General features: G+C 43.3%; 1 long non-coding RNA gene across 1 annotated transcript; it reads right to left on the reverse strand.

Moving 5' to 3' along the window:
- Window positions 1-9,400: 9,400 nt before the first annotated feature.
- Window positions 9,401-22,319, reverse strand: LOC128805162 (uncharacterized). The gene is made up of 3 exons (XR_008436311.1): window positions 22,202-22,319; window positions 20,123-20,320; window positions 9,401-9,572 (listed from the first exon to the last, which is right to left on the reverse strand). It is a non-coding gene; the product is annotated as an uncharacterized LOC128805162 (long non-coding RNA).
- Window positions 22,320-22,618: the final 299 nt, after the last annotated feature.

The following is a 22,618-nucleotide window of genomic DNA, read 5'->3' on the forward strand; positions in this document are numbered from 1 at the left end:
ATACATCCCACATCATCCTTTGAAAAGTCCTTTGCTCCCCACTGATTTCAGCTGAAAACGTGCACAGAGCCATGCACGCTGCCGGACACCACAAAGGGCATCCATGTCTCCAGACTCAAATGGGTTTGTAATTAAAAGGAAAGCTGCAGTTTTTTAGCAATGGACACAAAGTCAGACTCTCTGTGCCCCCTCCTCAGCACCAATTCTGCTCCTCCTTCCCCCTTGCACCTAATTTTCTCACATGATCAATTTGGGGCGTGCAGGTCAAGAGCTCAGGATCTAGGAGACCTAAGAGCAAAGCGTGGCAGCAAGGCCCTTTGACAGGCTGAGAAGTAACGTGCAGGTGTCATAGGAAATCAGCCTCTGACATGAGACCTGAGCCCTGATGTGCTCACACCATGAGTGCATCTTTTATTCTTCCTCAGCACCGAGAGAGATGTCAGTCACATGGCTAAAGGACACAGGAGAGCCACGGGGACGAGAACCTTCTATGGTGGCAAGGTTTCATGCTGTTTCTGTAATTTTTTTGTCTGGCAAGTGAAATGTATTTCACCAGAAGGTGGGAAAGGACTTGGAACAAAATTGATCTTGGCTGAGCAAACATTTGACAACGTTCTGTGGGAAACAACCATCTGTCTTGGGAGATATCAACTCCAAGAGATATTGATGGCACTAAAAATATCTGCCTTAGTCCACAGTCCCACGGCATTCAGTTTTCAAGTGTGGAAAGCTTCAATCCTTCAGCAGTAAACCTTTCTATTTATTTTTATTTTTGGAGTGTTGACTTACCAGGTGGTGAGTGAAAGGCTCTGGTTTGTTCGAGATGCAGCCACACAAGTTTCTGGTGCCTGGGATGAGTTGAAACTAGAGAGGAGCTGCAGAGGGATAATTAATATGGACTAAATGGGAAAAGGGCTTAGTGCTCTGCTTCACAAGTACAGACCGTACACAGAGATGGTTGTCTCTATCTCAGAAGAGCTTCCTGGAGCAGTTTGGCAGACTGATTTCTTCTGAGAAACATGAGAGGAGAGGAAAAAACAGTACTCTTTGAAAGAAACTTTAAAAACATACCATGAATTCAAAACAGCTCTTTTCTCCTCACTGTCAAAGAGGCTAACAGATTTATTGAAGCTGACAAACAGTCCCCATCCCATGAATCATTACGACTTAGACCATTTTACCTTCCATGTGTCACTAACAATCAAGATAATACAAAGTTATACAAGGAAAAAGGGAAGATGGGGCAGCTTAACTTCACCAATGGCTGTTCTGCACAGAAGCTGTCACATCCATTTTTGCATCTGTGATTTGCCAGTCTCCTGCTACCAGGAAGGTGCTTTTCCATGGGCCTGTGAAATAATAGTTATTTTTACCACAAACTGGATATCTTACTCCAGGGTATATTTCATTTTGGAAAAGGCAGTCTCTTGGCCATCAGGGGTCTCTGTATATCAGACATGAGAGGATTACAGGCAAAAGCCTTGAGTTGTTCTTCCATACCTGCTCCAGTGTCTCTTGTTCACTCCACTTGTGATTTGTGCAACCTCCCCACCACAGCCACACCAACATGCACATTCCCTTGCAAAGAGTTCCAGCTGCAGCAAGAACAAACTCCTTGTTCCACAGGGACAACCTGCCTTTTACTCTTTAAATCTCTCCCCCATCATATATCCTGGTATAATTTTTAGGGTTGATTTTTTTTTTTTGTTTGTTTGTTTGGTTTTTTTGTTTTTTTTTTTTGTTTTTTTTTGTTTTTTTTTTTTTTTTTCATTTTCTGATGGTTTTCTCCTTCTGGGAGAGTGTCTGAGTTGGCTTTATGGTTGTTGCCCAGGAGAGCCAATAACAAGTGCCATGCACTTGAGCCAAGAGGAAAAACAAATGATCCTTCCTGCTGACACCCTCTGCCTCCAGTGACTACCCACCACGAACCCCAGAGCCAGATCCACCTTCTCCATCTTTAGTGTCTGCCAAAGAGGATCTCTGTTCTGTGGCCAACATGGCAATCCCATGGGAATCCATGCAGAATGCCTGGCAGAAGGATGACTGTTCAGTACACTCACATAATCAGAAGAAATAATGCTAATTTCAGTCAGATACTGCAGTGATGGAGGTAGAAAATGCAATGACTGCTTCATCCAGATAGACTCAGATAGGTAAAGGAAAGGGGGTGCCCCAGTACAGGGACTGAAAAGGAGAATTCCCACTTCTGGAGTAGTTTAGGGAAAAAACCCACAATAAAACACTTCAGGAAACAGTAGCTTCATGGAATAGTGAATACTACATGTTGGGGAAAAGGAAGTCAGGGTTTGTTTCCTGGGCAACTGGGGAACCCTAAAGGTATTGTATCACAATTAGGAAAAAAGTGGAAACATATGAAATAGGAAGGCAGGAAGGAGAAGGGATTTCTTCCTGCACATACAGCACAAGGAGAAAAAAGGTTGATAGGATGCACACTTTTTAACGATTTTTTTTTTAAGTTGGTTTTATTTGCATGACAGCTCTGAAATAGGACAAGGTACAGAGAAGGGCAATGCTGCATAATGTGAACGAGGAAAGGGAACTTTGGCTTTTTCATTTAAATGCATGAAAATCTCTCTGAGGTCTGTGTGTGTTAAGAGGATGGGTATGAATTTAGAAAAATTATGCTGAAGTAAACGATGACTCCAGAGAGAGAACAAACTCAAGTTGAAGGCTCATAGTCCCAAGCTGTGTTTCAGGTTGAGCCTGAGTGGGGCACTGACTCAACAAACGCATCAGCAAGACAGAATTTAACCCTAGAAAATCCTCTATAGTTCTTTGGAAATTAAATGTGAGGCTACAGTCACAGGAACGTGGCTGCAGGGATGGGATGGATGCAATTACTGTGGAATGCACCTGCCCATCCACAGGGATCTCCTGACCCCACTGAGGTGGGTGTCCATGGGTACTAGGATGCCAAACTGTCTCAAAGAGCCACATCCTGCTGATCCTCTCTGCCACCCCCATCCCACTCTTTTTCCCTGGTAGCAGCACTGCCCTGCAAGGGAAGGATGCAAACTGGCAAAGTGACTTATTGCAGAAAGAGCAGAGGAATGGAAAAGCAATAGATTCAGGCCTAGACATACCCATGTAGGGGACAGGCACCCCAGAGTAAAGAGACTTGGAGGTTTGGTGGTAGGAGAGAAGAGCACATGCTTGGCTTCCTGCTTAGTGGTGACACAGAACCCTCAATCTGTCCCCCCACCACCCGAGCTCTGGCTGCCTTCCTCCGTCCTTCATTGTGCTGGGGCCATCTGCATGCTAAGGCAAACTTTGAGGGTGACACACAGGGAGAAAATAGTTGGGAGACACTGGATTGCTGCTCAAGACCAGAAGATATCGGTGGTGCCTTACCAACAGGAGATCTTGCTGTCTTTGTATCATCTTCCCCAGATGTCCAAACACAAACAGGTTTCCTTTGAGCAAGGAAAGAGGGAAGATCATCAAAACTCACAAATCACAGGCTGGTCTGAAAATGAAATTAAATTCATGGAATCATAGAACGGCCTGGGTTAGAAGGGAGCCTAAAGATTATCTCATTCCATCCCTCTGCTATGGACAAGGACATCTTCCACTAAACCAGGTTGCTCAGAGCTCCATCCAACCTGGCCTTGAACACTTCCACAGACAGGGCATTCACAACTTCTCTGGGCAACCTGTTTCAGTGCTTCACCATCCTCACAGTGAATCTCTTCCTAATATCTAATCCTTAGATAACTCCTTATTCCCAAATCTCCAAAAACCAAATCTAGATGAAGGCAATTAATGTAAAGAACCACATATGGATTTCAGTTGTCCTGGTCAAACCAAAGTAGTTTTGCCAAAACATCAAATACATCCTATCTGTGCATTCTTTATTCTGTAATGATTTGTTTATACATGGCTGTGGTGCATCCTGAAACATACAGCTTGCTAATTAACTCATAGCCACCTGGGATGGCAATTAGTACAACAAAACCTGGAGCAAATCCCTAAGACTGATCATGGGTTGTACATGCATGAATCACTGAAAACAGGCAGCTTTGGTGGTTTTTTAAGGAGAAAACATGCATTTCAAGTTGAGTGAAGGGAGGCTGTCCAGGACTGACACATGAGAAATCAGGATGTGGTTGTGCAGGGAGCTGCAGGCTCGAGATCCCCAGCCTTCAAGTTGGTTGAGTGGCAGCCTTTCAATATCACATCAAAGAACTGGAACCCCTTAATTCCATGGAGGAATGGCTTCCCAGTGCTGTCCCTCAAAGTTACCCTGCCAATAGACTGCAGACTGGAGGTTTTGTGATGAAGAACTACCGATCTGCCTGGGACCACTAAACCAAAGCAAAGACAATCTAAATTTGAGTGAAAGACTTCATACTCTGTGCACATGCAGAAGGGCTGCTAAGTTGATACAAAGCTTTCTGATATTGTACCTACTGGGTTTGAGGCTCTCGGGCATTTAGTGCCTTCCCTCCTTTGCTTCCATGAAAAATTACAATGACTGGGCACTGCTCGTGTATTTTGCACTGTGCATTTGCTGCTAATGGGTGAATTTAATCCTGCTGGAAATGCAGAGGTGGGCTGCAAAGGATGAATCCTGCCAGCATTTCAGCTCCTTTGTGCCTGCTCAGGGGCTTTCCCTAAAATCAGTGACAATCTGCCCACTTCTGTACCTAATTGTCATAAACATGTGAAAACAGACCACAGCATAGTGAGCAATCCTCCCTTCATTATGCCAGTGTGCTTCTCATAGCATAATCATGCTCACACATCATTCTCTTCTCACTGTTTTAATTTTGCAAGTTTAGCTTCTTTTTCCACTAGTAAAGATTAAAAAAAGAAAAGAAAGAAACAACATAAACCACCACCTTTTGAAGGCTGAGTCTCTCCATGCAGCAGTTGGTGACAAACAGCCCCTGCTGCAGAATCAGACTCTGCAGTAGCCAACACCAGCAGAAATAAAAAGCACATGGTTTGAAAGAAAACTTGGTGCCCATCACAGGCCGCTCCGAGTCTGCACTTCATCAAGGGCCAATTTTCAGAGTCTGCACTTCATCAAGGGCCAATTTTCACTAGGATTATTAGTTAACCAGCCATTTCCTTCCTCACTGGTTTTTAACCATTTATTGTTTATAGAGCAGCCTGGGAAGCTCGCAATAGACACTAAATCATTTCGGAAGCAGCAGGAGTCACTCTACAGGAGTAAGTTAAAGCTCAGCATTTGCCCTTCAGCTAGAAATCATAAATCATCCCTGGAAACATATAGCTGATCCATGAGCTGGAAGACAGGGCACCTTTCCTGTTCCCCATGGAGACGGCTGCCAACTGCCAACCATCGTTCCAGGTGATGTAAATGCAGACATTTTTGCTAATCTTATGCTAAGTTGGATTTCAGATTTTGCTTTTGCCTGCATAGCCCTTTATTCACTCCTCTCTCTTCTCCCTATCTTTGAAGGCTGCCTGCCCTTGGGAGCCTCTTCCTTTTTTCTCTATCCAAAACCATTTGTATTCTTCCTCAAAATGTTGCTGATACAGTCTCCTATCCAATCATCCCCAGCTTGCCAGGCATTGCATGCTTTTTGAGAAATAAAAATAAAAGCAAATTCAAGATATTAATAAAACTTATGATCCAGAGACAATATTTGCTTTGAATATTGTACAGAGAATTTAAGAAGCTGGGATCTCCCAGTTTTAGGAACTAAAGAGCTGTTTTACGTAGTACACTGCCTTTTTTGTAGAACTGTTCAAAAAATGCTGGTCTGAAGTCTGGAGTATTTATTCCAGGACTAGTGAGTACCAGCGGCTGTGCGTTAGGTTTTGAAAAGGACAAAGGATGTTTGTAATTTGTATCCAGATTATTCTGTAAAGCAGCTTTGGATTTAGGAATGAGTCCAGATAAGTTTGTGCACTATGCTGTTTTACAGGACAGCAAAGCCAGTGGCTGACTGACACTCTGAGGGCTGGAGCACTGACTCCTGCGCCAGACAGGCTGGTGGAGGTGAGAACAGCCAGGGCTTCCCAGGCTTCCCATTCCCAGTCATTGGAGGCCTGGCCACCTCTCATGGAGAGCAAAGGCAAATACCCAACAGTGGTTTAATATCAATTATCAAAACTGCTCTGTCCTATGGCAAATTGGATTTTCAGAAAAATTTAACTGTTTGTGCCTCCATCTGGTCTGTCTGATGCTGTTAAATTCCGACTCAAAATGAGTCTGTTTTGGAACAGCAGCACTGGTAATAGATACACAGATTCTGTAATGAGATCACCACAGTTAGCAATACAGATGAAGTCCAGCTCCTGAGACCTGAGCCAGCAGAAGGATTGCATGTCAGAGTTGGATTTCCAGGCTCGCTCAAAGCTGAAGTCTGTCTAGCACAATGACCAGCAGTTCCAGAATAGCCTCGTGTTTGCCATCTCTCAACCAGAAACATCTCACTTTGGACAACCTGTGAATAAGTCTGAATCCAAGCCCAGAGCTCTGACCCTGCAGTTTGCAGAAGTGACTCTTCTACTCATCCCCTGCCATGGCCAGGGGTGCTCCTGTGTTCCAAGGGACAGTCCCGGACTCGAGGCTGGAATCCAACCAGCTCTCACTCCACTTCCTGCAATCTAGCAATGAGCAAACCTGCCCTTTGCTCTCAGCTCTGCTTTTCTCTTCCATACCAAAAAATCCCAGTATGATCAGCCATTCCCCCAGCTTAGTGTGAGGAAGGCGAGCACCACCCACCCACACTTCAAAATATTTCTGCCTGCCACTCCAAGAGCTCTGTGCATTTATTCCACCCTGCCTTTTCTCACTGCAGTTCAGAAGAATACATCTTGCTTAAAAAACCCAAACCAGTCTCATACAGAGAAACCTGACCAAAATCGGCCATGTCACTGCACTTGCCTTTTCCCCAGAGGGGAGGATGCAAAAGCAAACAAAACATGGCAGATGTTTTTCATGGTGTTTAACATGCTGCTGGAAGGGGTTCAGATCCTGTTGTAGTGAGAGCTCAGAAAGCTACAGTGCAGAAGCCAAACACTTCAAGATGAGCTTTTTGTTTTGAAATACTTACAGACGACGCATCACAGAACTATTTTAGGAAAGAACAGATTTCCCTAAGCAAGACAATAATAGAACATTACATTTGGCAGTTACGCTGAAATTGCACTACCTGGAAAGACAGTTCCTCACCTGAAAAAGAGTATCAAAATAATTTGGTTTTTTATTCATCAAAGTGCAGAAAAGATGAAGAATACTACAGCAAAATGCCTTCAGATGGACATACAGGCTGTCCAGCATATACAGATCATTGGAAATATAAGTGGTCTTCATCTTTTCCAATAATTTTGATTTAACTCCTACCTACCTCAGCTTGTTTCTAAATTGCAGTGACACACATGGTTAAATTCTGAGCTTAAAAATACCCTGAGTGAATGAAAAGAAAAAAAACCCACCCACAATTTGTACATGTTGCATTACATCATAATTTGACTTTAGGATGTTGGAATTTGTTTTATCAGAATTTGACACTGTCTACTTGACTCAAACACACAAAAAATGTAATAAAACCACCAAAACTGTCATGCCTGTGAGCTTCAAAGCAGCACAAAGCTTGACTATTTTAATACCTTTTTTAATCTTACAGGAACTGCCTACCCATTGATTCAGCCTGTTCACCCAGGATCATTCTATCACTGTTGCTTTGAGTTTTAATGCATTTCTCTCTATACAGTAATTGAAAAAAAAAAATAGATGTAACACAAAATTTCATGACCTCTGGTTAAGGCTTCAGAGCTTCCTCGTGCTCGTTGTAGCGCAGCTCTTTAAAAATGTATCTTGTTAATGAGAAAGCAGTAGCCTGCTGGCCAGAACAGGTCTGCAAAGGTGTGGGGCAGTTCAATAAGGGAAAAATTCTCTCCTAAGGAAAGCATGGACAGAAACTGCTTCATACTTCTGGTCTCAAGGTTTTGATTCAAGCACAGTGTCACAAGCAATGTACATCCAACTGCTCCTCCCGGTCAGGGCTCTTATGTCCCCAGGGAGGGAATGCTCACCCTGGGAGATGGGCAGTAGTTGCCTGGTGCCTCTTACACAGGGCCCCATTAGAAAAATGCAACAAAACAAACTCCTTGGCAAACGTGGAGCCATGTCCAACCTGTGATGGGAATATCCTGGAATGGTGCCTGCGACAGCAAGGACATGACTGGAGTGGGCACCCCTACAATTCTCTACAATAATGACATGAGCTGTGGCAAAATTTTCCCAGCGGAGAGACAAATCCCATTCTTGTTGTACCAACATTCCCCACAGCAAAGTGCAATTCCATGCCAAAGCAACAACACTCAACACGTTGTGAAACAAGTCGCCAAAGCCCAGGATGTTACTTAAATACAATAAGATTTTTTAGATTTTGCTCATTATGTACCTTCTCTTATTGATACCTTTAGATTTTGAATGTTCCATTGAATCACAGTGCTTCAACAAATCCCAGAGAAAAACTTGCACTTTTGGGGCCCAGAGCACACTTTTTAAAAGAGCTGACGAAGGAGGCAAAGGATGGGTCTTTGTTTGGAGATCTGAAAACCATTTATTTATTGGCACCAAGAGGGTCTAGGGACAAAGATGCAGCAGGGTGGAGGGCACAGGGTTAAATACAGGAAAAAAGGGGTGGCTTTGAGGGTCAAGGACCAATGGGAACAGGGAAAAGTGGTGCAGGGGAGGGACAGCAAACTAGGGGAATCAATGGGATAACAGGGGCAGAACACTCTGACAAACTGTGGCCAATGGGTATCAGGAGACGGGAGAAGATTCTGGGGGAATACAAACATGGTAAAAGGGAGCTGAACAGGGGTGACATCAACTGAGTACACCAATGAAATGTAAAACATTAACATGTGCCCACAGAGGCCTATGGGAGGGAGGCTCTTCTCACCCTAACCTTGGAGAGGTGTTTCTCCTTGCTTCTTTCTGCCCCTCCAGGGCTGAAGTGTTGTAGCTCCAGTGGCAGGCCTTTGAGCCTCCATATTCCATCTTTTCTCTGGTAACAGGGAGGGAGAAAAGCTTGCCCTTTCTTCCTTTTTCTTTCCTGGAAGAAAATGTGCCTTCTCTCCAGGTCATATATTGCATAAGCTATTTTGGAAATTGTATAAGATGGTTTGGAAATCAACAGGCAGATCTACAGTAGCATTCAGGTTCCTTCTTCATGTTGAATTTAGGATTACAGGGATCCAGGTATAATTTCATTTAAAAAATTAAAAGGAGCAAAGATAAGCAGTCAAAATTAGTATGCAAAGTAGAAGCTGTACTTTTTTTTTCTGTGCAAATATTAATTTTACAGAATATAAGTAGAAGCAGTGTTCTTAATAAAACAGTTTTTCCTTTTAACCAAAGACTATTAAAACAAAAAGCTCTGTGAAAAAAAAAACCTAACCAAATATGTCTGACAAAATATCCAAGTCTTTCTTCTTTCCTTGCTTCTCCTTCTTCCTCCACCTCGTTTTCTCTCCTTTAAGTGAATTGTTTTATTTTCTGTTCTTCTGTTGTCACATCTGGGGGCCATTAGTGTTGTTTCCTTCAGTATATTTTAGACAACCTGGCAGAAGATGTATTGCAAACAAATTAAGATCCAGAAAAGCAACGTGAAAGGCTAAAACAAGTTACTGCAAATCCAGTAAGATCTGGGACAGAATCTGGAGTCAGAGCTGGTGCTTGGGGGCAGCTCTGTGGGTGCAGGGTCAGGTCTTTGCTGGTCCCCTACCTTACCTGGGGCAGGTTCACCATCCCCTGTGTCACCAGGGGCTCTGTCCACCCACCCTGTCACCCACCCAGGGCCTCCAGGCTCTGTTTGGAGCAAGAAGTAGCACATATCCTTATGCCCACTCAGCAGGAGCAGCTCCTTAAAGTGAGAGTTGTTAAAATAAGCATTTGTGTATCTGTTCTCTCCTTTTGACTCCAAATATACACAGAGGGCAGGATATCTGCAGGTGGGTGGAAGTGTCTGCATCATCTTCTTGGTCAGCAATGCCCAAAGGTGGCTGACAGCCTGAGCTGCTCAGCAGGCTGGAGAGGATTATTAACACATCCAGGGCAAAATGTAGAAAAAAGCTTTTTTTTCCCTCCTGTCCATGCTGCCTTCCTAAGTACCAGGAGAGTGGGAACATGTTAAAGAGACTGTGTTGTACCAAGTGTCATGTGGCATCATTAAATTGCAGATGTGCCAGCAGATAATTTAGATAAAAGACCAAGAGTCATATAAGAATTATCAGCCATGACTCCAAGGGTGACAGGTTGATTCCACAGTTTCCTAGGAGGCTGCATCCATGAACTCCAAACACCCTTTTTATTTTTTGCCCTCCCACTCGGCAACCTTCAGAAACAGGAGTTTAGGTCTCTTTTAAATTGATGTGCTACAAAGGAAACAAAAGAAAGCCTCAAGGGGAAGATATTGGCTTCAGCTATGTGATCCAGGTTTTTACATTGCTATTGTCTGCCCAGTTCTGAGAAAAATAAATCCCTTTTATCCTCCAATTCCCTACCTAATCAAAACTAGGCCATTTTACCCAAATAGCCAAGCCATGTTGCTTAACACCCACACTGATTTCACCCCCTGGGAGTCAGATCTGAGAGATTTTCCTTTAAAAGACTAATCAGAAATGACAGTAATTTGTAATTTGGCTGTTGCTGCTTGTATGAAGCTTTGTCACAAAATGTTACTCTTCCCATAAGGAAAACGAGTGGTACAGCAGCATGAGCCCAGACAAGCATCCAGGAGCCTTCAGGTCTGGAACAGCCTCCCTTAAAGGAAAAATGGATCCACTCTCACCTTTGGTTGTTTTTGGCAGTGCTAGCAATGTCTTTGTCAAACACTAGGCTAAAAATATCATTCAGAACCTGCAACTGTATTCTTTTATTTCTCAAGGTTTTTTTTCCCCTAAGTGCATGCATAGACATAGGAAAGCAAAACCAACAGATGAAACAAGAGCATTACTGAAAATGCACAGGAATCTTGGTTAATGAGCTTGTAGCACACCTTACTTTCTTGGCTTATCATCTCATTACTACATCAGATCCCTTTTGCTTTAAAACGCCAATAATTTCTAGAATTCATGTGAACATCTCTTGTGCCTGAGCAGCAGAGTCACCACTGGGGTTGCTGTGGCAAACAAGCTGTTCTATCAGCCAGGAAAGGAAAGTGCTCTGTAAACACCAAGTAATTCCTCAGATGACTAACAATGTTAGAGCAAGGTGAAAACCTGAAGTAGCTTTACCCAGTGAAATGCAGCCAAACTCCATTTCTACAGTAAATGGAGATCTGTGACTGCAGCACACTCAAATTTATTACTTTTTCCAGGAGCTACTCTTTATAGATTAAAATGCAGATTTTAATTTCACTCACACTGGAGCGCAGGTCAAGAGAGGGGATTCTACTCCTCTGCTGAGACCTCACCTGCAGTGCTGTGTCCGGCCTGGGTCCAGCACAGGAAGGACATGGAACTGTTGATGTGAGGCCAGAGGAGGCCTCCAAGCTGATCAGAGGGATGGAGCAGCTCTCATTGAAGAAAGGCTGAGGGATTTGGGGTTGTTCAGCTTGGAGAAGGCTTGGGGGTGACTTAATTGTGTCCTTCAGTACCTCAAGTGAGCCAACAAGAAAGATGGAAAAGGACTATTCACAAGGGCCTGGAGTGACAGGACAAGGGGGAATGGCTTCAAACTGAGAGAAATTAGGTTTATATTGGATATTAGGAATGAGTTCTTCCCTATGAGAGTGCTTAGGCACTGGCAACAGGTTGCCCAGAGAAGTTAGATGCCCCTGAATCCCTGGAAGTGTTCAAGGCTGGGTTGGATGAGGCTCTGAGCAACCTGGTATAAGGGAAGGTGTCCCTGCCCACCTTTGGGAGATTGGAACCCGATGAGCTTTAATGTCCCTTCCAACTCAGGCCATTCTATGATTCTGTGAAATACAAACCCACTGGAGTGACTTCAGTGACATTATCCTGACTGCCTTAACCTGGACTGTAATCATTCTCTTCACACCACCACAGCTGCAGCTCACACTGTGTCACTGGAACTTACCACACCCATACATGTACCTTACACTTTTAAAAAGGTCTTTGACAAATAATCTTTTTACCCCACTGCAATAAAGCCACTCCAGAATTTTGAAGACACTCAGCTTTCCAGTCAACCTGTTAGATGCCCTTTCTGAATATTGAAATAGGTGACTCCTAACAGTATGGCATGTATGAGAACATTGGGTAGAATCTGTTTTCTGCTCATTTTTTGAGAGGGTTTTTCTTCATCACACCTTTTCTCACCTGAGTAACTGTATGCCATGCAAATGCTCTGCCTGTGGGTTCACAGGGCAAAATAAAGTCAGTGTGCTACATTTCACAGCCAAAATAACTAAATGGTGACTGATAAAATCCTCATCCAAGAGACTATTTCTGACAGGTCCCCGAGGGCTGCATATTGGGCCTATGCTGCTCAGTATCACTGCCCATGGTTTAGGGAGGAAAAATAACAGATCCAAGTAACCAACAGTGATATGTCGCACATGATATATGACACACATACATGCAGTGACACAGGAATTAGTAGGAGAATAAATAACAACAATGCCTAGCCAAGTAAAGACAAAGAAAGGCAACTGCTAGTGTTCTATTGAATTCATAGCTAGAGGAAGCTATGAATTTCCAGCCAAGTGGCTGAGAAAAGATCCTGCTGCTTCTCTTTGTCAGAGAGGGGATCAGCTGTCCACTGCTGTGCTGTGCTTAACTCTTACCCCAAAGCCTGGACGCACCAAAACCAAGGGAGAATGTGGATGTGACAGCCTGGTCAAAGAGTAAGAAAACCAGATAAGTTTTCTCAGGACCGACTCGTGAGACTTTAGGGAGTTGTAGAGAAATGATGATAACTTGTTATTATAAACAACCTGCAGGTGGTGTTTTCCTACTCTCTGTTTTCCTGTTTTTCTCAAAGATTGTTTATAAGAAAGGTGTTTTTGTTGATTAGCCAATTAGGTGAAATGTATTGATTAACTGACCAATCTGGTCTGTCTGTATCGGAACAGTCTATAAAAAGAGAGGTTTTTGCAGTAAAGCCACTGCTGTGCAAACCAGGCTTCTGGTGAGTCTCTGCCGTTTCTTACTCAACAACAAAAGGAGAACTTCAGAGCAGCCAACCAGGCAAAGGAGATCAAGTGAGGAGACTGGTGGGTGGTAGATAAAAGAGGAGAAATCCCAGGAAGAGAAGAGAGACTTTTCATAGCTCCATCAGAAGGTCAAAGGGGACACTGAAGCAAATGGTGTTACCAGATTAGGATTTTTTAAAATTAGTATTCATAAACAAAACAAAGCAGATTTTTTCCCATCATTAAATTAAAAATATGATTACTTTAATTTTTTTCTATTGCTGAGAAAATGTTTGCAATTAATTTCATTAGCCTATTCCTGGTCATCAGAAGCTTCTTCTGATGGCTGTGCCTGTTTAAAGGCTGCATCCAAGCATTACAATACATAGTTTATTGCATGAAATCTTCCATATAAACCTCCCAGTCTGCTGTAGACTATCAGACATGTTAAAACTAGCTCTCAACCTTCATTTATTAACAGGCTTATCCTCACTATAGTTACACAAAAAGTTAATTTTTGTCTTTCTAGTGGCTGTCATTTCTCACTGCAGAATAAATGATGCCTCAGCTTCTTAAAAACCTAAATGTGTTTCTGATACTGTTCCCATAAACTTTAACCATTAACATTGGAAATAATTTAATAAACCAAAGTTTCACAGTCTTGTTACCTCATTACAGTTGTTCCTCAGCATCACAGAGCTGCTAAGGCATTTCTCATCACTACATAATTTTCAGGCTACTTCTCCCAATTTTATAGATGACAAAGCAGAAAGCTGCATAGCTTATGTAAATCACTGTACACCTAATGTCCCACCAAAAGTCTGCCGCTGAATCACAAATCAAACACCAGCCCTGCCAAGCCTCACTCTCTCCCATCTTAATGTGTAGTAGGAAAACACAGAATTACAGAATCATTAGGTTTGGGAGGGACCTCTGGAGAACATCCAGTCCAACCTCCTGCCAAGTCAGGATCACCTGGAGCAGGTGACACAGGAACACATCCAGGTGAGTTTGGGATGTCTTCAGAGAGGGAGACTCCATGACCTTTCTTGGCAGCTTTCCCAGTGCTCTGCCACCCTCAACATAAAGATGCTCTCCTTCATGTTGAGTGAAACTTCTTGTGGCTTAGTTTATGGCCATAAACTAACCACAAAATGAAGGTATGTCCACCTGTCTGATCACAGACATTTATCCTCTTTCCCTTTTCTCAGCACACCAAACAGCCACAAATCAAAGGGCCCTTTATGACCCATTTCTAGGGTCAGGAATGCAAAGTTCAGACCTTTCATAGTTCAGAGAGAGAGAGAGCACATATGTGCAAGCTGGCATGTACACATGTCCAGACAGGATTTGCAATAATGCACATTGCATGGATTCCCAGAACCAGGGAATGCACATTGGACAGACTCCCAGAACCAGTCTAGCAGACCTCTGTATCTGCTAGATACAACTTCAGCTGTGTTCATCCTACTCCTTATGATGTTTGTTCAGGGAGACAGAAGCTGTTTTGTGAAAAAGAGAACACAGCTGAAAACCTCCAGGATGCCTTGAATGGTCTTTCCACAGCTGGCAAGAGGTGGGCAGAGCATCAGAGTTGTGGAAACTGGCATGGCTTAGAGACATCATGTGTGGCACAAGCAGGGGCTGAGCCTGTACTCCCAAAGTGCCCTTGGGTCCACCTCCTTGCCCCAACTATTCCAGGGAGCACCATTGCCTGGAGTCCTCTGCCCTGCACAGCACAACACCCTTTCTGGCCTTACCAAATGCCAATGCCAGCCAAAGTCAGTCTGGCCAAATTAAAATTTCTTTGTTTTCTCATTGTAAAAGCACACTTTGAGCTTTCCATCCAATTTACATGTACTCTCCTCTCCAGCTCTTTAAACTTTGCAGCTACAAGACCAAAATTTCCCTAACATTTCCTTGCATGTCTTTTCACTGGTCTTAAATGCTAATGTATTGTATAACTGCTGTTTGCCATGGGACCCTTTACATTATTTAAAGGCTGTCAGTCAGGTGTGAACCTTTCCATTGATTTACCATTCACTTCTCATCCTCTCCTGGATGCATTAGGCAGCTGCAGCCCGCCACTGGTATTGAAGAATAACAATTCTATTTGTTTGAACCTGACTTAGAGCTGCCTGCTTTTGCAGCCCATATAATTCTCCTTACTGTGGTTTGTGTGACATTAATGACAAAATAAATAATTCAGCATGGTTTTCACCCAAATGTAGCCTTGTCAGAGACTAATATACAATCTTTGCTAGCTTATTTAACAAAACAAGCCCCTGAATGATGCTTTTAAAGGCTGAAGCTCTCATTTTAATGGAATTTGGTGGCAAAACTCCCCCAAGACCCAGAGGTAACAAACAGGAACAATCTTCCCACTCTTGCTCCTGCCAACCCACCCTGTCATTTAGTCCTGGTATTTATGCTCTGCACTCACCCAGTAGGTCTGTGCCTTCTTACCCTGCACATCTTGGGCTGGCTTTTTATGGAGCTGCACTTTACTTGCAGGGGCCATAAAATGAAGCTGAACAGCACCAGAGATGTCTGCACAGGGTAATTAGAAGAAAAGAGAACACTTAGTTCCTTAATGAGACCTGACAGTGAGGCTTCAGGAATGAAACCACTCCTCTTACTGCTCTCAGGGTGGTGGGTTTAGTAACACACCAAGGCACTTTAAGCATTTCATGAGGGCTGCTTGGCTACAGGAGCTCTATAACAGAATCACTATTAAAAAAAAATCACTAATTTTTTGGACATTCATAACAAAGTTTCCAGTACCTTCACTGAGGCCAGGATATGCTTCTCAGTACCCACTCCCTCAGTCCCTCTACAGCATGCTTTTTCTCCATTTCTCATACACTCATTCCTATTTGTCCTGTGTTCATTAATGCTGTCCTCGAGCTGCTGTGCTAAAACTTGCATCAATAGCTGTAGAAGTTATGCATAAATGAACATTCCTACCAAGAAATCTTGCACCTTTCCCTTAAAGCAGTGCTGCTTTCCCTCAAAAGTGTGTTAGTTCCAAAATTATCTCAGGGTTGACTTGGGACTAAGACCCTTAATTCCTCATGACTTTATGTTCACCTCCTTTTCTTCTTTTTCCAGGAAAACCACTTAGTTTTTCTGTAAGCAACACATTCAGAGACAGCATATATATCATACCAAATTATTCTCCCCTGGAGCAAGGTCAATTTGATATTCAGATTCGCTTCTCATTCATCCTGGCACTGCAAAGTGATTTGGTTTTCTTTCAACTTCAATTTACCTAAACTATGGGTATCTGATTTTTGATTTTGCAGACTAGGCTGCTATCCAGGGTGGTTTTTTCCTCATGTCCATGGAGTCAATTTTTCCTGTCACGCAATTGCAGCTTCTATTTGCAAAGACCACAGTGTGCATTGGGTAGTTGATTAAATAAAGCCTAATGAATTCTCATGGAGAGAGGAATCATTAAAGTTTGTGATATCAAAAGAATTAATTTCCTATTTCATTTAAAATAGGACGGTAATGAATAGGTGATACATTCCAAAGTATATTCTAAGGAAAATGACTAATGGTTCCCTTGGAGCTGGAAACTATGCTCCAGAAAAGGGATGCAACTGGCCCCAAAAGCAACTGTGATTATGAAGGAGTGAGAGACAAGCAGTGCATCCTTTTGGGTCTTCATCCCCAGCTATAGCACACTGACCACAAAGTTTCTGACAACCCAGGTCCCTTGGCAGCCCACACCTCCCTTGGGAATCCCTCACAGCCCCACTCCACCACGCTTTAGCCCCTTCCTTGTTCTCTCTGCATGAATCCTAACCCTAAAAATAACCATAACTCAATCATAACCATAAAGTAACTCCTGTATCCTCTTGCAAAGAGGTGTTTCCAAAAACCACTGGCTTCTTAACAGAAATAGGCTGGTTTAAAGTCCTGATTGGCTAAAGAGTGGTGTTAGTTCAGAGGCTATTGAGTTATTAAGCCAAAAGCTAGAGTTTATCATGAAGAGCCATAGTGCTGAATGACACTTAGGTTACCTGCTCAGTAGCATTTTTATTCACATCAGAGACATCAGCACAACCAGGAAGGAGCAGGCAGAGGGGCCTAGAAAATTCCCTTAAAATCAAGGAAACTGACACAGTCAGGATATCAGCACTGGTCTCATAATGCATCTGATATAGAAACAAAAATCAAAGTGGCCTTTTTGTATAAATGATCCAAGAATAACACTGCATCCAGCAGAGAACACCTGATGCCACAGTAGAGCTCTTGCAAAGTGTTTTACTCTTGCCTATACACACAATTTGCAGCTTGATTTGCTCAGTACCAGCTTTAGTTTAGCTGTTAATTTAGTCTGAATTGCATGCAATACTTACAGAACCATACATGGGATTGACACAAATACAAATTAATTACTCAGATCTAGGGGTATGACAATGACACCAGGAAATGAACTCTCAGGAGCTTTAGAAGAGGAGAAAAAATTAAAAAAGAAAAAAAAAAAAAAGCAATCATTGTTGCCTTTTATTTGAGTTCTTGATACTTTCAGCTTCTAAAAACATTACCTCAGTTAACTCTCTGCACTAAACTTTTTTATGGCAGGAATAAAGTTCTTTTTTTACAAATAAAAAAGTATTCATCCTGACATAGCAGCCTACTATCATATTAAAGGCACCTCCCAGGGTAGAGCTATTCCAGATTAGAGAGAATTTTCATTGGAACCAGAGGCTGGATTGCACTTTTCATTTCCATGCACCATAGCAGACAGGAGCAGCTGGCTGGGATCCTTCAGGAGCAGTGCTGTGCTGGTAAGTGGATTGACTGCACTCAGCAACGCAGCAATTCCCAGTGATCCCATACACTGCAGCTCAGCCAACAGTGCCCAGTGCTGATCTCGTTTGGCATGCACTGTGGGCGCTGCTGAATTCCCCTCACACCTTGGTCCCCCCAACAAAGGGAGGGAGAGGTGGAGCTCACTGCAGGTGCTGGCTCCTTGCAGCAATGACTATTTTGCTCCTCTAAAATAATCACTGGGGGGTTTTGAAGGCTGAAATCTGCTGTGACTTAAGACTGACAGCGAGAAGCGTTTTGCTGCTTTGCTCGCAGCTCTCCCACCCTGCTGAGACATCAGCACCCCACATTTTCCTCTTCATGCCTCAATTTCCCTTGCTCATCAGCTATGGGGCTGGAGAGGATGGTGATGCTTTTCAAGTGCTTGTGCCAGCTTGATCACAAAGATCAGGGTGACTCAGTGATGGTGTGGAAAAGTTTGGCTCCTTTGAGAAGATGCTCTTTAAACCCAGCATCCCTGGCACCAGCTGAGTAATGAAATGCTCACAATGGAATGCTAGTGTCCCACAGCACTGCTGTGGCAAACGGGGCACAACCCCCACACTCTCCAGCAGAGTCAAGAGTCAATCCTGCTGCCAAACCCATGCACAGTCTCCTTCCACCTCAGAGACACTTGGGGTGGCTTTGTCAGCACAGCACCACAGTAGCATGAATAAACACAGATAGTGTCAAGGACAGCAAAGAGCTACCAGCACAGCCAGCCCTGCTCTAAATGCTGCCAGAGTACTTATAACCTGAGTATTCTGTCCAGGGAGCTGCAGCCTAATTTAGGCTCCTTTTCTCCTGCTTACTTTCCTTTCCTCAAACACATGATAGTTTTCTATCATTAATCTTCAGACTATCACACTTCCAGTGTCCTGAACTTGTATTTCTCTTTATAGGCACAAGCTGTCCTCCTAGTGCATGGAGCAGCTGACCTGGTCACCTTTCCTGACAACACTGACAGCTCCACAGGATCAGGCCCATGACAAGGAGTACATCATTCCCAGGTGTGTGTCTGTGCACACACTTGAACAAGGTTCATAGAAGTGGTTTCACACAAGAGGCTGCCCAGCTCCAGCTGTATCCTCCCATCTTGGTTTCAGAGTGATTTCCAGAATTATTCCTACTCTTTCAGTCATTTTCACCAGACTGGAAGTCGGTCCTGCTCTGCACAAGTGATTGTGATGCTCTTTTTATCCTCCCCAAGCCCAGCCAGTGGAGTTCTGTGCCCTGGCACAGACAATAAATCCAGGGGGATTTTAGGAAATTAACTGGCAGCCATGAGGCAATGGGAAAGGATTTCTCAGCAAAATCAGCACCAGATCTGAAGCAACATTGAAGTCCTGACAGGAGCAGGCACACTAAACAGAGTTAAGTGGAATGCTCAGGATGGCATTTTGTTAATAAAAAAAAAAAAAAAAAAAAACCAAAAAAACCAAAAAACCCAAACCAAACCAAACCAAAACAAACAAAAAAAAAAAAACAACCCCAGAGTTTACTGAGTGAAACCACTGACCCTTGCTGGCACTGGAATGGGAAAAATTATCAAAATGTTTTCATTTTGTATTTCAAATTATAACTCAAGCCTAAGGAAAGGTATTAAAAAATCAGGTATTGAAAAAGCCTCAACACTACCAACAAAAATCAAGGACTTTTTGTTTTGCTTGCTAAGAAATAATTCAATTACTCACCCAGCACTAACATGAGGGCAAAGAACTGGAGCGTTCCCTGCCATTGGCACGGGGGAGATTTAGGTGGGTAATTCCATTAGCACTCTGGAAGTCCCTTCACATAAATCTTTGTGGCAATATTGAGAAAATGAGGCATTAATAATATAAGAAATTTGGTTCCTTAGCTCCACTTGAGGATCTCAAGCAAGGACATCTCAGGTTTCCCACCTCTGCCAGGCACAGCTTGGGCATCCCTAAATCTTCACATAGGGTCAGTGCCTGGGCTGCACTACAGTGGTTTACAGGTCTCAGAGTGGCCCTGCAAGAAAGGAAATCAAACCCTTGCAAGTGACAAGAAACAAAATGCCATTTCCTCAGCATTCACAAATTCGGGTGCTCTCATAAGCTGTGCATGAACTTACACAGTTAAAAGGAAGAGAAGGGGTTAAGCATTCAGGAGTGAGCACATCTGCTCCGTGCAGCGAAGGCACAAAGCTTTTGACTCTGCAACATCCTCACCAAGTAATTCTGTGAAGGCTTTTGGTATCGCAGCCATTGTTTCACCTCCTTATCGGCAGCACACACCGCAGCCGGCTCTGCAGCGCTTCCCAGAGAGGCTCCCCCGGGATGCTCGGGAGATTCACACACACACAGCCTCAGCAGGATGAAAGTGCTCCCAGCCTCTGCCCATCTTCCTGCACGCTCTCTCTCTGCACACTTGCACAATGAGGAGAAAAGGAACAGGTTTTGAAGTTAGGAAAATAGTATGGCTGCTGGGAAAAAAAAAAAAAAAAAAAAAAGAAAAAAAAGGAAAAAGGGAAAAAGCTGGATGCTGTTCCTGTGGTGAGGAGTCTTCCCAGGAAAGCTCTGTCTCTTGGCCTGCTAGACCTACAGAGAGATAGGACTGCCAGATAAAACATTTCATGTTTCCCAGCATCTGCTGCTACATAATCGCACCAAGCTTGTTTAAAATTGAAATCACAAATTATTCCAAATATTGGTCTTACTTAAAAAAGACAACCTCTCTCCAGTGCCTCAAAGGGTGAATAAAATAGCAACTACCTAAATGACAGACACCTACTTTCCTGCAATTTCTGTGTGCAAGGCCACAAGGTCCACCTCCCACGGGAAGACAGGAGTTCAGCAGACTGCAGCTGAGGGAAAGGACAGCAGACAGCCAGGGCTAATGGAGGGGGACCACAGAACCCTGCACATATTCTCTTCTTCAGTACCTGGAAGGACTTTTTTTTTCCTAATTGTGAAGGGAAAGGAATGTTGTGGTAGATGAGTTTTTGGTTCTACAATGCACTCTCTCTCTTTTTTTTTCAAAGATAGTGGGAGGAAAAAACAGACCAAAATTGCAAGTTTAGTTCTTGGTGTCTCTTCCTTCTGACCTACCAATGCTCCTCACTTATGACTTTCACAATTTCAAGTGAATTTCTGATTGTGCTTCAATCCTTCAAGAGAACATTAAGGGAAGATACACCTGGACAGCTGGATCACAGATCCAGCACTGTTCTGCTGGCCTGCTTATTTTAAACTTTGATCCTCTTCTCAGTGTGAGATGCAAAAGTAGTTAACAAAGGAAAATTTCTCTCCCCTCCCAGACAAATCCTCAGCTCTTTCCTGCTGGCTGGATATGAGTCCACATCTCAACCTGGCAGGCACAACTTCCCCCATGTTGTGCTACCATCCCTGCACTAAGCCAAGCAACTGAAAGAAAAATTGGCATAATGCACTCTTTTTCTATTCAGCAAAGTTTGGGGGTTGAGACATGTGAGTGTTTATTTTTGCCTTCCCAGTGCTACTACTACTTGGGAAGAAAAGCTTTGCAATAAGCTCAGCCTTTGCAAGAGGCCCAGAAGATGCAGCTGAAGCTTTCATGGTCCATCCTTCCATCTCCTAACCATACCTTCACAGACATGGATTAACACAAGTCCAGCAGCAATTACAGGGCCTTGCCTTCACACAGGAGACATGCAAGTGCTCTGGCTGCAGCTGTCCTGGCCCCAGCTTGGCTAAAGGCTTGGCTAGATCTGGTTTGAGCAGTGCTGTGCCTCTCACCAAACACCCAGAGCTCTGTTAGAGCAGGAGTTGGAGCAGCTCATGCCACCCCAGAGCCTCCTCTCTCAACATGTTTATCACTTGGGGCTTTATAAACCATTTTTGCACTATGTTGGCAGCTCAAGAATTTAATTGCGTGTTTCATGATATTGGGTGGTGGTTTTAATGAAATCTGCTGCTCCTGGGGAATGAAGGGATCCCAGTGTTCATACAAAACCAATTAAGTGTTCTAATTGCACCTGAAACCTGAGAACACCCAGCAAGAAAATCCTCAAGGATGGAAATCTGAAGGTAAATAAAAAGACCCTCTCCCTTCCCTGTGCAATTTTTGTGTAAGAAAATGCTCTCAGGGTTTTCAAATTAATGACATGGGAAGCCTGAGTCACACATACAAAGCTTCAGTTTATAAACACTAATATTAATACAGAACCAGCTGGCAGAGAGAGAAGATAACAATGGCTTTAAGCATTAATAATGGCTTCTTTTTCTACTAATACTAAGATTAAAGCACTTGGAAGCAGTTAAAACACATACCTTGTCAGCAGCCATTGGAAGCAGGATGACATGAGGCAGTTTAACAGCCAGGCAGAATTACCAGTTGCATCCCTTGGACATTGCTATATTGCCAGGGTGTGAATTCAGCAGGATTCAGGATTACAGGGCAGCTCTGGAGTACCTGCACTAGAAGAAAAACACACCTGAAGTTTAAATGACAACTAGAGCACTGTGAGTTATATCAAGTTTAGCTCTGGAAATTAATATCCTACCCTTTCCTAAATCTTGGAACCTAGGAGTCAGTAAGGAATAAAACCTGCAGTATTTATGATTTAATGGGAAAGGGTTTGTTTTCACAATTCCAGCTGGCTTGCAGAGGCAGGGAATAAGGATGGCCAGAGTCTCATATTCTAACTGTAAATGATGATTCCTTTCCCCCATTGTTTTCTGTTCATT

This window comes from Vidua macroura, chromosome 3 (genome assembly GCF_024509145.1).
Source record: "Vidua macroura isolate BioBank_ID:100142 chromosome 3, ASM2450914v1, whole genome shotgun sequence".
Lineage (NCBI taxonomy): Eukaryota > Metazoa > Chordata > Aves > Passeriformes > Viduidae > Vidua > Vidua macroura.